Source organism: Hemiscyllium ocellatum, chromosome 1 (genome assembly GCF_020745735.1).
Source record: "Hemiscyllium ocellatum isolate sHemOce1 chromosome 1, sHemOce1.pat.X.cur, whole genome shotgun sequence".
NCBI classification, from domain to species: domain Eukaryota; kingdom Metazoa; phylum Chordata; class Chondrichthyes; order Orectolobiformes; family Hemiscylliidae; genus Hemiscyllium; species Hemiscyllium ocellatum.
This window is the reverse complement of record NC_083401.1, coordinates 148,411,825-148,424,389: the sequence shown is the minus strand read 5'-3', so window position 1 is coordinate 148,424,389 and position 12,565 is coordinate 148,411,825.

The following is a 12,565-nucleotide window of genomic DNA, read 5'->3' as shown; positions in this document are numbered from 1 at the left end:
ACTCCCCACTTGCCTGGATGAGTGCAGTTTCAACCACATTCAAAAAGCTTGACACCGCCTAGGATAAAGCAGCCTGCTTGATTGGTACCACATCTGCAATGATCCACTCACTCCAATACCAATGCATAGTAGCAGCAGTATGTACCATTTACAAGATGCACTGCAGACATTCGTCAAAGAGTTTTAGAGAACACCTTTCAAACCCACGACCACTTTCATCTACAAGGATATTTTGTTTTTTTGGCTAGGATGGTGGCAGAGTAGGCAGCATCCAGTCTTCTCAGCCTGGGGCTAGTCTATCCATCTGTTTTTCTTTTTTCTTTACCTTCTTCTCTCTTCTAAGATTTTAAAGTGTTTTTATTTAAAACTTACCTTGGAGTGGCTGAGCACTAGAGCGAAGCAGGCTACAGGCATTGTGCGTATCGGGGACTGTTGTGGGACTGGTGGGGACAGCCAGCAGTTTGTGAGCCTGGTAGAACCACATGCAGAAGCCCCTATGCTGATCTACCGCAATGTAATGTAATCTGTTTATCTGACTGAAATGTTTATCCTTTGAATGTATTTCTTATTTTTTAATTTATACTACGAATCACTGTAAGGTAATGCAACTTTTTTTAATTTTTTTGTATCTAAGATTTGTAGCTAAGATGAAGCCATGAGGGGTAACATTGTAAATTTTTCACTGTGCTCTGTACTTGAGTAGCTATGGCAATAAACCTAATTCTAGTTCTAATTATACACAAGAATCTTGGTATTAGCAAAGTTGTCACAGTCATAGAGGTGTACAGCATTCGGTCCAACCCGTCCAGATATCCCAACCCAATCTAGTCCAACCTGACAGCACCCAGTCCATATCCCTCCAAACCCTTCCTATTCATACACCCATCCAGATGATTTTTTAAATTTTGCAATTGTACCAGGCCCCACCACTTCCTCTGACAGCTCATTCCATACTCATACTACCCTGTGAGTGAAAAAATTGCCCCATAGGTCTCTTTTATATCTTTCCCCTCTCACTCTAAACCTATGCCCTCGAGTTCTGGACTCCCCCACTCCAGGGAAAAGACTTTGCCTATTTATCCGATCCATGCCCCTCATATATTTGTAAACCTCTATCAGGTCACCCCTCAGCCTCCGATGCTCCAGGGAAAACAGCCCCAGCCTATTCAACCTCTCTCTATAGCTCAAATCCTCCAATCCTGGCAACATCTTTACAGTACAGTTCTTTTCTGAACCCTTTCAAGTTTCACAACATCTTTCCGAAAGAAGATCAGAACTGCACGCAATATTCCAACAGTGGCCTAACCAATGTCTTGTACAGCCGCAACATGACCTCCCAATTCCTGTACTCAAAACTCTGGCCAATAAAGGAAAGCATACCAAACACCTTCTTTACTATCCTATCTACCTGCGACTCCACTTTCAAGGAGCTATGAACCTGCAGTCCAAGGCCTCTTTGTTCAGCAACACTCCCTAGGACCTTACCATTAAATGTATAAGTCCTGCTAAGATGTGTTAGTTAAATGTTACTGGAAGTCGAAGGACTTGTGGAATTTGAAAGCCAAATAGATCAGCCACAATCCTATTAAATGGTAGAATAGGCTTCAGCAGCCAAGTGGCTGTCTGATGTTCCTAATTTGTATGCTCATAAATGACCTTGTGGCTTGACAATTCTTCCAGGATTTGTTCATTCGGAAGATCAGTAGTTTGTTTGCTTGAGGATTGTTAAAAATGATACTGATAATTTGTTTATTTCTCTGTAGGATCCTTTATCTCATAAATATCTTTCACTGAGGATGCAGTTGAGTATTGACATTGTTGTTGTTACTTGTACCCTCTCTGGAAAATCTTTGATTTGTTGAATTTCTTCACGAAGGTGATTGCATGATGAAAAAAGTAGTTTCACCTTTAGCAGCACCACTCGTTCAAGATTTCAGATATTGGAACATTATCCAACGTGGTATGGGTTATTTTGCCTCATGCAGGAGATTACTTTCTCATCAATAATTTTATTTTTATTTGTTCATGGGATGTGGCTTTCACTGGTTGAACCAGCATTTCTCATGCATCCCTAATTTTGTTGGAGCTGAGTGGTTTGCTAAGCCATTTCAGAAGGCTGTGCGCCAGAGTCACATGTGGACCAGACCAGATAAGGGCAACATGTTTCCTTCCTTAAAGGGCATTAATTAACCAGATGGGTTTTTACAGGAGCTAACAGCAGTTACATGGTCTCCATTAGACCAGCTTTTAACTCCATACTTGTTATAGAATTCACATTTCATCACCTACTTTGGTGGAATTCAAACTCGTTCCCAGAAAATTAGAGCATGGACATTTGGATCACCAGTGCAGTGACCTCACCACTACACAGTATTGTTAGCAGATTGCTGTGCTATCTGCACTGATTTGGTTAAAGATTTGCAAGTTATCTCAGATAGTCTAAGTGGCTCAATTGTTGAAGTGATACTTGGTCATTTTCTCAAGCCTTGTAATAGTTATCCTCTTAGTTTTGTTCAGCGCTATCAGAGTTGGAAGACATTTCCAGTAGCTCTGTGAAGTCTATGACTTCTTGCACACTCTTAGTGTGAAATAATAGAGTCCAGTATCAGTAGTTTTCAATGATTGAAATTTCCTCTTCTGATGAAATAGATTTGCGACACCAACCTAATTGAGTTTTGCAGGTTCAGTCTTTTTAAGTTCAGTGATCAATCTTGAAAGGTCTATGAAGTCTTCTGTTTGTTGCATTTTTGTAGTTCAATCAATGCTAGTTTACTTAAGAAATGTTTAAATACATCAACAAATTGCTGAATATTCAGGACTAAACACAAACCCTTATTTAAGAGTAAGTTTCATTTATTATGGGTATACATATTTTCAAACATCCAGTACTGTTAATGTTCTAGTGAAACTTATAACATCCCTTTAATCTGAGGGTTTGTTCCACTTGCACTGTGGTTACAGATCTGTCTGCTTTAACAGCTTGTGTTTTAGCCAAAGTATAAAGTTGGATAAGGCTGTCCCTCTCTCTTTCTGTCTTGCTTTGGTCTCTCTCTCTCGCTGTCCCCGCCCCCGCTCTTTTGCTGTCCCGCTCTTTCTTTGTGTATCAATCTTAAAGTAAGTGAGATGTCCATTGCCTTAAAAAAAATTAGCTAGCTATCCAGTAGCAATAAATCTCCTGTGTTCTGTAATAAGGCTTTGACTATCTCCGTTGGAAGTATAATTTCAAATGCTGGGAAGTCTTCTAATGGAGTTGGGTGATCAATGTGTGGAGGTCATTATGTGTGCACTATTCCAGAACGATATTAGACTTCAAAACATCCTTTACAAATGAACCATATTGGTAGAAATCAACAAAACTTTGCAATATCTGGCCCCTGCCTGTGGGGCTTTTCTGTTCCACAGTCCACCACTGAATCTTAGATGATGTTTTCATGGTAACTTTTTGTGTAACTATTTGAAATGTTTATACCTTATGAAATTAAACTGGTTTAAACATAGACAAAAGAGCTGAATTCTAGAAGTGAGGAGAGAGTGTGAAGCTGACATCAATCAGAGAATTACAGAAGGGTTATCACCTTTGACCAAATGGGGCATCAAGGAGCCCCAGGAAAACAGGAGTCAGCAGGAATCAGGAGGAAAACCATCAGTTGGAATCATCTTGACACATGGGAAGATGGTTGTGGTTGTTAGAGATCAGTCTTCTCAGGTCCAAGGCATCTCTGCAGGAGTTCCTCAATGTAGGTCCTAAGCCCAACCATTAATGATCATCATAAGGTCAAAAGTAGATATGTTCGCTGCTGATTGCATCATCATTCACAATTCCTCAGATACTGAAGCAGTGCATGACCAGACACAGCAAGACCTGGACTATATCCAGATTTGGGCTGACAAGTGACAGGTAGTATTCATGCCACAGAAGTGTCAGGCAATGACCATCTCCAACAAGCGAGCATCTAACCATCACTCCATTACATTTAATGACATTACCATCACTGAATTCTTAGCTGTCACAACTTGCAGGTCACCGATGACTAGAGCCTGAACTGGATGATCATGTAGCCACTGTGTTTACAAGAGCAGGTCAGTGGCTAAGAATCTGCAGTGAGTAACCTGTCCTCAGACTCCTTACAGCTTGTCCGATGTCTACAAGGAACAAGTGGATGATCATATTGAATGGTGAAGTAGCTCAAATGGCCTATTCTGGCTCCTAATTTCTGTATTTATAAGTTTAGAGTGTGATGGAATACTCTGTACTTGCCTGGAAGAGTACAGCACCAACAACACTCAGTAAGTTTGCCACCATCCAGACAAGCAACCTGCTTGATTGGCACCACATCCACAAGCATTCACTCCGTTCACCATCGACACTTAGTAGCAGCAATATGTACTATCTATAAGATGGACTACAGAAGTTCACCAAGGCTACTTAGATGTTAACTTCCAAACCTGTGACTACTACTACCTAGAAAGTCATGGGCAGCAGGTACATGGGAACACCGCCATGCAAGTTTCCCTCCAAGTCACTCATTATCCTGACATGGAAATATGCCGCTATTCCTTTAGTGTCACTCAGTCAAATCCCTTCTAAATGGTATCTTCCTACACTAAATAGATGACTGCTTTTTAAGAAGGCAGCTCACCACCACCTTCTCAAGGGTAACTAGGGACAGGCAATGCCTACACCCCATGAATGAATGAATAAAAAAGGCCCATCGCCCCTCACTAGCAAGATTCCTATTTTTCCAATCAACACCTGGTTGTATAAAAGGACATTTTTGCTTTCATTAGTTGGATAGCTTCTCACTGCTGATCTAACACAATTTTCCTAACATTCTCATCAATGTCCATGTTGTTCAGAGGATGGATGATTCTGCCTTTTGTGTCTGTTTCCAAAATATATTGGATAACCTTTTTCTGATGCCAAGTATTCCTTGGACTGGAAAAAATTTGAAAAAGACTGGTTAAAAGTTTTAACAAAAGTTCTGAATGGAATCTGATAAGAATCTGTGTGGCATGTTGTATGGTGAGGCATGTAGAGATGCAGAATTGGACAAATGCAGCAAGACTGATCCCAATGTTGTGGTAATCTCACTCTTTTTTTTATACTTCTCAAAAGAGACATGACAAGATTCTCAATAGGCCTTGGCGAGTTGCCAGTTGACAGGACTGAACACTTGTTAAGCTCCTTGCTGACTGTCCAACTTCCCTCTTTTATATTCAGGCTCTGATCTTTCCAAACTTGCCCAACAAACTCTGCATTGGGAAAACATGACATGGAAACCAGAGAGGGTATCAGGTGGATTCAGCTCGCTGCTTTCTCTGAACAAGCTCCATGTTGGACACCAGGTCATATTCCTTGAGCACCAACCACATGCATCCCACATCCACAGACATTGGCATCTGATGTGTGCCAGCTGTTAAGAGCCCTCATGTCACAGATGCAAAAGACTAACAGGACACTTTTAGTCTTCAGCACTGCATCTCGAGTTGTGCTGGCAACTCTTATTGTGAAGCAAGGATGCTATGTGTTCAGGGCCTCATAGATAGGACTAGGCTGCACCTCTGGGTGCTACTCACTCACTTTGGCCTTGCCTGTATGATCACAGTATCCCTACCATGTTTTGCCTTGCCTTGCCTTACCTTTTTATGCTTTATCCCCTCGGACAGAGCTACCAGATTCATATTACTGATGTCTTGCTGTGCCATTTAGCACAGATAGAAAGCCAGGAAACTTGATATCATTGTTGGCATGCTTCAGTCGAGTCAAAGGAGATAGCCTTTGCTCAGGGGAACCTGGTACAGTAAATGAAGCACAGTCTCTGACATCCTTCCAGACCTTGGTCTGGCCATTCAGAAACAGAATGCCCTCCTTATGAGGGGTGAGGAGCTGAGTGACAGGCAGCTGACCACTCATTTTGACTCTTTCTGCCCTATTGAGGATGGTTTTCTCCTGGAATGAGAGAAAGGTAGGTATTACAGGAGATGAAAGTGCATGGCACAGCTATTACTATTAGTGCAGGCATGGAGATGTCTCGAGTCAATGTATACACAGCACACAGGGCATGTAGGTTTGGTGGTGTCAGAGGTTGGAATGAACGAGAGTAATTGAGGGAAGATGTTGTTGGCAATAGTGAGAATGATGGAGCATGAGCCTTGGTGGGAGATGGGTACAGTAGCAGAGTTAGAATGAGTGTGAGATATTGGTCAGAAGATGAGTTAATTACCCTGGTGGATTGGAGAAGGACATTGACTTTCTTCTTATAGTTTAGGTATTCCTCCAGATGGCTGACAATGCTTTAAAGAAGGAGGGAACCTCGGACCAGACCGGTATGGCCTGGTATCTTGGCCCCCATTGCCACTCCAGGAGGAGGAGGAAGACCTGTATCAGTACTATTCTGTCCAACAGGACATCCTGCTTACAAAGTGAGGCATTGGTTTATCCCTGTCTGCAAAGTCTGAGGTAGATACCAGGAACTGTAATAGGCAGACTGACAGTGCTTGTCCAGGTGCATGATGGGTTTTTAAATAAGGGTGGGTACAAAGATTGCCAGTGAATTCTGGGATATTTGCTGAGTGGCACATTGCTCTACATAATGCATGGCAAGATGGGGAGAAAATTGGACATGGAAGACAAACCATATTGTCTTGGCAGGTGATTAATAAAGCGAGTTTGGTAAGATTCAGTGAGAAAACTCTCGAGCCTCATGGTGAAAATCACTTCTCAACTTGATTCAAGTCATTCATAGCCAAAAATAAGGAAGGTTCAGCCCTCTCTATTATGAATTCTGATTGCAAGCTCCATATTCACAGGGTTTAATCAATATGTAGAAGTAATTGATTAAATTGCCTACAGTTTCTACTATTAGTTAAGTCTCTCATTAAATCTTGTCCACTCAAGAATTCTACTTGTCCCTAAGTTAAAGTTGTTGTTAAAAGATTTTGTAAAATCATCAAAAACTTGATATTATCTTTTGTTTTCTGGTGATTTACAACATCATCAGCTAGAGGGGTGTATTAAATATTAAATATTGTAATAAATTAACTTATCCTTCTGATTCAGTCTTCAATTTTGATGCGATTCTGCATCTTGGGACTGTTTCCTCCTTATATTCCAATATTGTGTTCTGTTAAGACAATCTTTGAAATTGAATCTGCCTGGAGGTATTATTTTTTTTCTCCTTAATGTATGAAGTAATCTTATTACTTTGAAATTTTAAATGTTTATACTTGCAACTTTGTCTTAAATTCAATTTTCAATGTACTGCCTTTCTTGCCTTGCAGTATTTTATTTAAAATTGCTGTAAAGCCTGTCTTTGCAACTTTTTCTTTTTTATCATCAGTCTTTGTTCATTCATTATCACAGTTTCACAGTATAACAGTCTTCTAATAAAGCTTTAAGTTGTATTTAGTGTTGTTTTGTAATGATTTGTTGCTTCTAGCTCTGAAATCTTTTCTGTTGTAAAGTGCTTGTATTTTTAAAAATCTGTTCAGAGCTTTAAAATTCTGTACTTCAGTCTCATTCCAATAAGCTTTTAAGATTCTTTTAAACATTTCAAAGTTCGTAAACTTGTTAAAAACTGTGTTCTGAAGTAGTAGCAAAGTCTTCTTACTTTTAGGAATCAAAGTGGAGAATTCCTGCCTGTTTTGTTTCATCTTAGGAAGTTTGCCTGCTGTTTAGGACAAAATGGAATGCTCCTTCTCGAGATGAATTCCACCCTTTGTCCCCTGACAAAATTGGCATCTTGCACTCTGTTTTCAATTTAAATGTTTCTAATTTATATTGAAAAGAATTTTTCTTGCCTCTAAATCACCTTTAGGGCTTAAACTTTCTGATGCTTTATACTTACTACTTCTAACTTGCTTTCAATCTTGCTGGTTTAGTGATTGTAGCGAGGTCAGCCAAGTGGACATCATAGAATACGAGGCCCCTGATTGGGGCTGTCCATCTGTTCCAAACAGGGAGCCCAGATATAAACAGAGGTGTCAGAGGTTCTGTTCACTCTGAGAGCTTGCTCTGAGGAAGCTGGATCAGTCTCAAGGACTTCCCACATGTAAATGAAGAGTGATTTAGTGACGGGATAGTGGCATCAGTGCAGTTATTTCATCTGGTTTAAAATGAGATTAAAACTACAATCCTATTTTTAAGATTACTTCTGCAACTTATTATAGCATCATTCATGAGGGTAGAAAAGCATGTGTTAATGGTAAGTACTTTTTGCCTCCTTTTTTTCAGCTACTCAGTCAAAGGTCACAGGATACAGGTAAATTTTCTACTCTTTCCTTTAGAAACTAAATAGCTAGAGCCTGGCATCACTTGCTTTCCTGTCAGGTTGCAACTGGGTCTGCACTCTTACCCTCACTTTTATCCAAGGCCCCAAAGGAGCCTTCCACATCCATCAAAGTTTCACCTGCACATCCACAAATGTCATTTATTGTATTTGTTGCTCCCGATGCAATCTCCTTTACACTAGGGAGACCAGACGCCTTCTCACAGAGCACTTCAGGGAATATCTCCATGACACCCGTACCAATCAACCCCACCACCCTGTGGCCGAATATTTCAACTCCCCCTCCCACTCTGCCGAGGACATGCAGATCCTGGGCCTCCTCCACCACCACTCCCTCACCACCCAACGCCTGGAGGAAGAATGCCTCATCTTCCACCTTGGAATGCTTCAACACCAGGGCATCAATGTGGACTTCAGCAGTTTCCTCATTTCCCCTCCCCCCACTTTACCCTGGTTCCAAACTTCTAGCTCAGCACCACCCTCATGACCTGTCCCACCTGTCAATCTTTCTTCCCACCTATCTGCTCCACCCTCTTCTCTGACCTATCACCTTTACCCCTTCCTCCATCCACCTATTGCACTCCCAGCTACCTTCTTCACAGCTCCATCTCTCCCATTTATCTCTCCAACCTGTGGTTTCCAGCCTCATTCCTGATGAAGAGCTCCTGCCTAAGCTGTCGATTTTCCTGCTCCTCAGATGCTGCCTGACCTGCTGTGCATTTCCAGCACCACTCTCATCTTGACTCTTACAGTGCCAGCGTGATTATCTACAGCCAATCCTGTTGTATTTTGCACTATTTTTTCCTTTTCGTGTTCTTCTGACTGTTGGTAGCAAGGACTGGGTACCTCAGGATTGCTGCCATCATTCCTATTCCTATGCTTGTTGAGGGGCATTCTAGTCATTAGTGGTCATTAGATAAACCTTAAATAAGTCACAGTATTTGATGCACTTATCTTAGCAAACATGATATGGTTTATTACATTGGACTGAATATGTTTTCTGAGCTGGGAAGTTGGTTTGCAGATGTTTAGTCCCTTTCTCGGTGACATGCTCAGCGCTGTGGAGTTTCCTGTGAAGCTCTGCTGTACTGTATCAGTTGGAATTTATTTGGTTTCATTCCCGCTGTTTCAGGTTGTCGGTTCCGGTTGTACGTTGCAGTGATCAGTATGTAGGGTCTAGGTCAGTGTGTTTATTGATGGAGTTCGTGGATGAGTGCCATGCTTCTAAAAATTTTCTGCCCGTCCTCTGTTTGGCTTGTCCTGTTGTTGTTGTCCCAGTTGAATTTGTGGTCCTTGTCACCTGTGTCATGTGTGAGCCTAGAGAGGGTATGTGTATATCTTTCAGGATTTCACACTGTCCACAGGACAGCAGGGATCACAAAACAGCAGACATTCTGAGTCTGCTGCAGAAGCACGTGGACCAGACAGCAATGGAAGAGGTGGGGCATGGGGTGGGTGGTGCAGATAGAATGCTGGTATGGGCACACAATAAAGTCTGATTGTGTGTATTAATTTAAAATGGATTCATTAGCACTCAGGTGGGGGAGAATCTGGGCTGATTGTCCTCTTGCTAGCTCAAAGGTCCTAAGGCCAGTTAGCATTTCCCCTACTGTTAGAATGTAGCTGAGTCGGCGGTCTGGAGATCATATAACCTATGTTGGAAACATAAGTTACATGCTGCTTTTATCATTCAGTTGAAGGAGGCTCCCATTTTAGAACAGAAGTGGGTGGAAGTAAACTTTCAGAATACAACTGAATGATGGAATGTTCGATTCAGAAGCTGGGAGTTTTTTTCTTTTAGGTAAATGAAATCTGCAATCTTCAGTGATCTTATGATATACCATAATTACAATTAGGGACTAGTTAACTTTTGAACAATGTGTTCCCTTACTCATTTAAAAAAAATCTTTACTTCTCAGCCCTAGAGATCTGACACAATACAATCAGTGAAAATTGATCTAATCATGCTGACTACCAAACATGCCTACCAGTGTTCCCATGACCAGAGTGTAATTCATTTTTGATGTTGTGCTTTGTACTCTGCGCAACTTTTGTGCTTGTTTCAATGTTTCTTATGAGTTTAATTTTTCATTCCATTTTAAGACTTCTCTTCATCCCAAATTGAGTCTCTAAAACTGGCAAGCGATGCATTCCAAACCATCTGCCACTGTTAGTCTTGAGATAGCTTTGATGAAATAGATATAGAGAGGTAAAATAGATTTTCTTTTCACCGTGGGAAATTTCTGTCCTCTGTTTTATGCTTTCTCAATGTTATAACTAATAATATAAACTTAGGTCTCAGCCCCCTGACGTATTTCATGTAGCATCATTATAACATAAACCTTTATAAAAAATTATTAAATATAGCCATTGTCTCTCAAGCTGGGTATTTTCCACAGTCTCAATTCTTAAAAATGATTATTTTAAAATTAGAGAATAATGAAAGAGAAGTATTAGATTCAGTGTTGTTTGTAGTTTTCCAGAATCATTTTCGCAGAAAGTGAGGCTTTGTATGTGTTTTAATCACAATACAGTAAGTTTTAAAAAGAAATTCAAGCTTCCAGTTTCTAGCTGAAAGACATGGAAAGATTTCAACATTTTAAAATCTTACTGTAACAAATTAATAAAAATTAAACTATTGAGGGTTGTTTTTCAGACTGGAGGCCTGTGACCAGTGGAGTGCCACCAGGATCGGTGCTGGGTCCACTACTTGTCATCATTTATATAAATGATTTGGATGTGAGCATAAGAGGTATAGTTAGTAAATTTGCAGATGACACCAAAATTGGAGGTGCAGTGGACAGCGAAGAAGGTTATCTCAGATTACAAGGGATCTTACTCAGGTGGGCCAATGGGCTGAGAAGTGGCAGATGGAGTTTAATTTAGATAAATGTGAGGTGCTGCATTTTGGGAAAGCAAATCTTAGCAGGACTTGTACACTTAATGGTAAGGTCCTAGGGAGTGTTGCTGAACAAAGAGACCTTGGAGTGCAAGTTCATAGCCCCTTGAAAGTGGAGTCACAGGTAGATAGGATAGTGAAGAAGGCGTTTGGTATGCTTTCCTGTTTTGAGTACAGGGGTTGGGAGGTCATGTTGTGGCTGTACAGGACATTGGTTAGGCCACTGTTGGAATATTGCGTGCAATTTTTGTCGTCTTCCTATTGGAAAGATGTGAAACTTGAAAGGATTCAGAAAAGAGCTGTAAAGATGATGCCAGGTTTGGAGGATTTGAGCTATAGGGAGAGGTTGAATAGGCTGGGGCTGTTTCCCCTGGAGCATCGGAGGCTGAGGGGTGACCTGATAGAGGTTTACAAATATATGAGGGGCATGGATAGGGTAAATAGGCAAAGTATTTTCCCTGGGGTGGGGGAGTCCAGAACTAGAAAGCATTGGTTTAGGGTGAGAGGGGAAAGATAAAAAGAAGAGACCTAGGGGACAACACATTCATTCAGAGGGTGGTACGTGTATGGAATGAGCTGCCAGAGGAAGTGATGAAGGGTAGTGCAATGGCAATATTTAATAATCATCTGGATGGGTGTATGAATAGGAAGGGTTTGGAGGGATATGGGCTGGGTGCTGGCAGGTGGGACTAGATTGCGTTGGGATACCTGGTCGGCATGGACGGGTTGGACAGAAGGGTCTGTTTCTGTGCTGTACATCTCTATGATTCTAAATCACAGAAATGTGTGTTTCCTTGTGCAATTATCACCCATTTCACTCTCCCTGGAATTACAGTCCTTTTAGCAAACAGTCCACAGTTAATCCCAGTTTCTGTCGGGTTTCCATATCTCATTTTACCAAGTATTAACTTTGAGTGACCATCTCCAGATGTTTTTCTCTGTTGTCAGGGAGATTTTTTTATCCACTCCAGCAACAAAATTTGTTTAGACAAATCTCCTGGAAACCTTAGATAGCTGTAGAATGCATCTTTTTGACTAGAGAACCCCATTTTCCCCATCTGACTCTAGCTCACAAAGTCACGCAGCCTTTTCTCTCTGCTGACCATGCAGAACTGCCGACTGTCTGAGATATTATTTGATTTTAAGGAAGCCTGTCATTAGCCTGATCTCAGAAACGGCTTCCTCTGCCCCCTTTCCCTTTGACAACATGAAATATATTAACCTTGCATCCAGATAACAATGGGAATCCAACTTTTTTTTATCTTAGCAGCAAATGGACTGTTTACAACACAATTGTTTTTCAGCTAGTGGGATTGTCCTATCAAGAAAGATTGGATAATGTGGGCCTGTATTCTCTGGAGTTATAGGAGGTGATTTC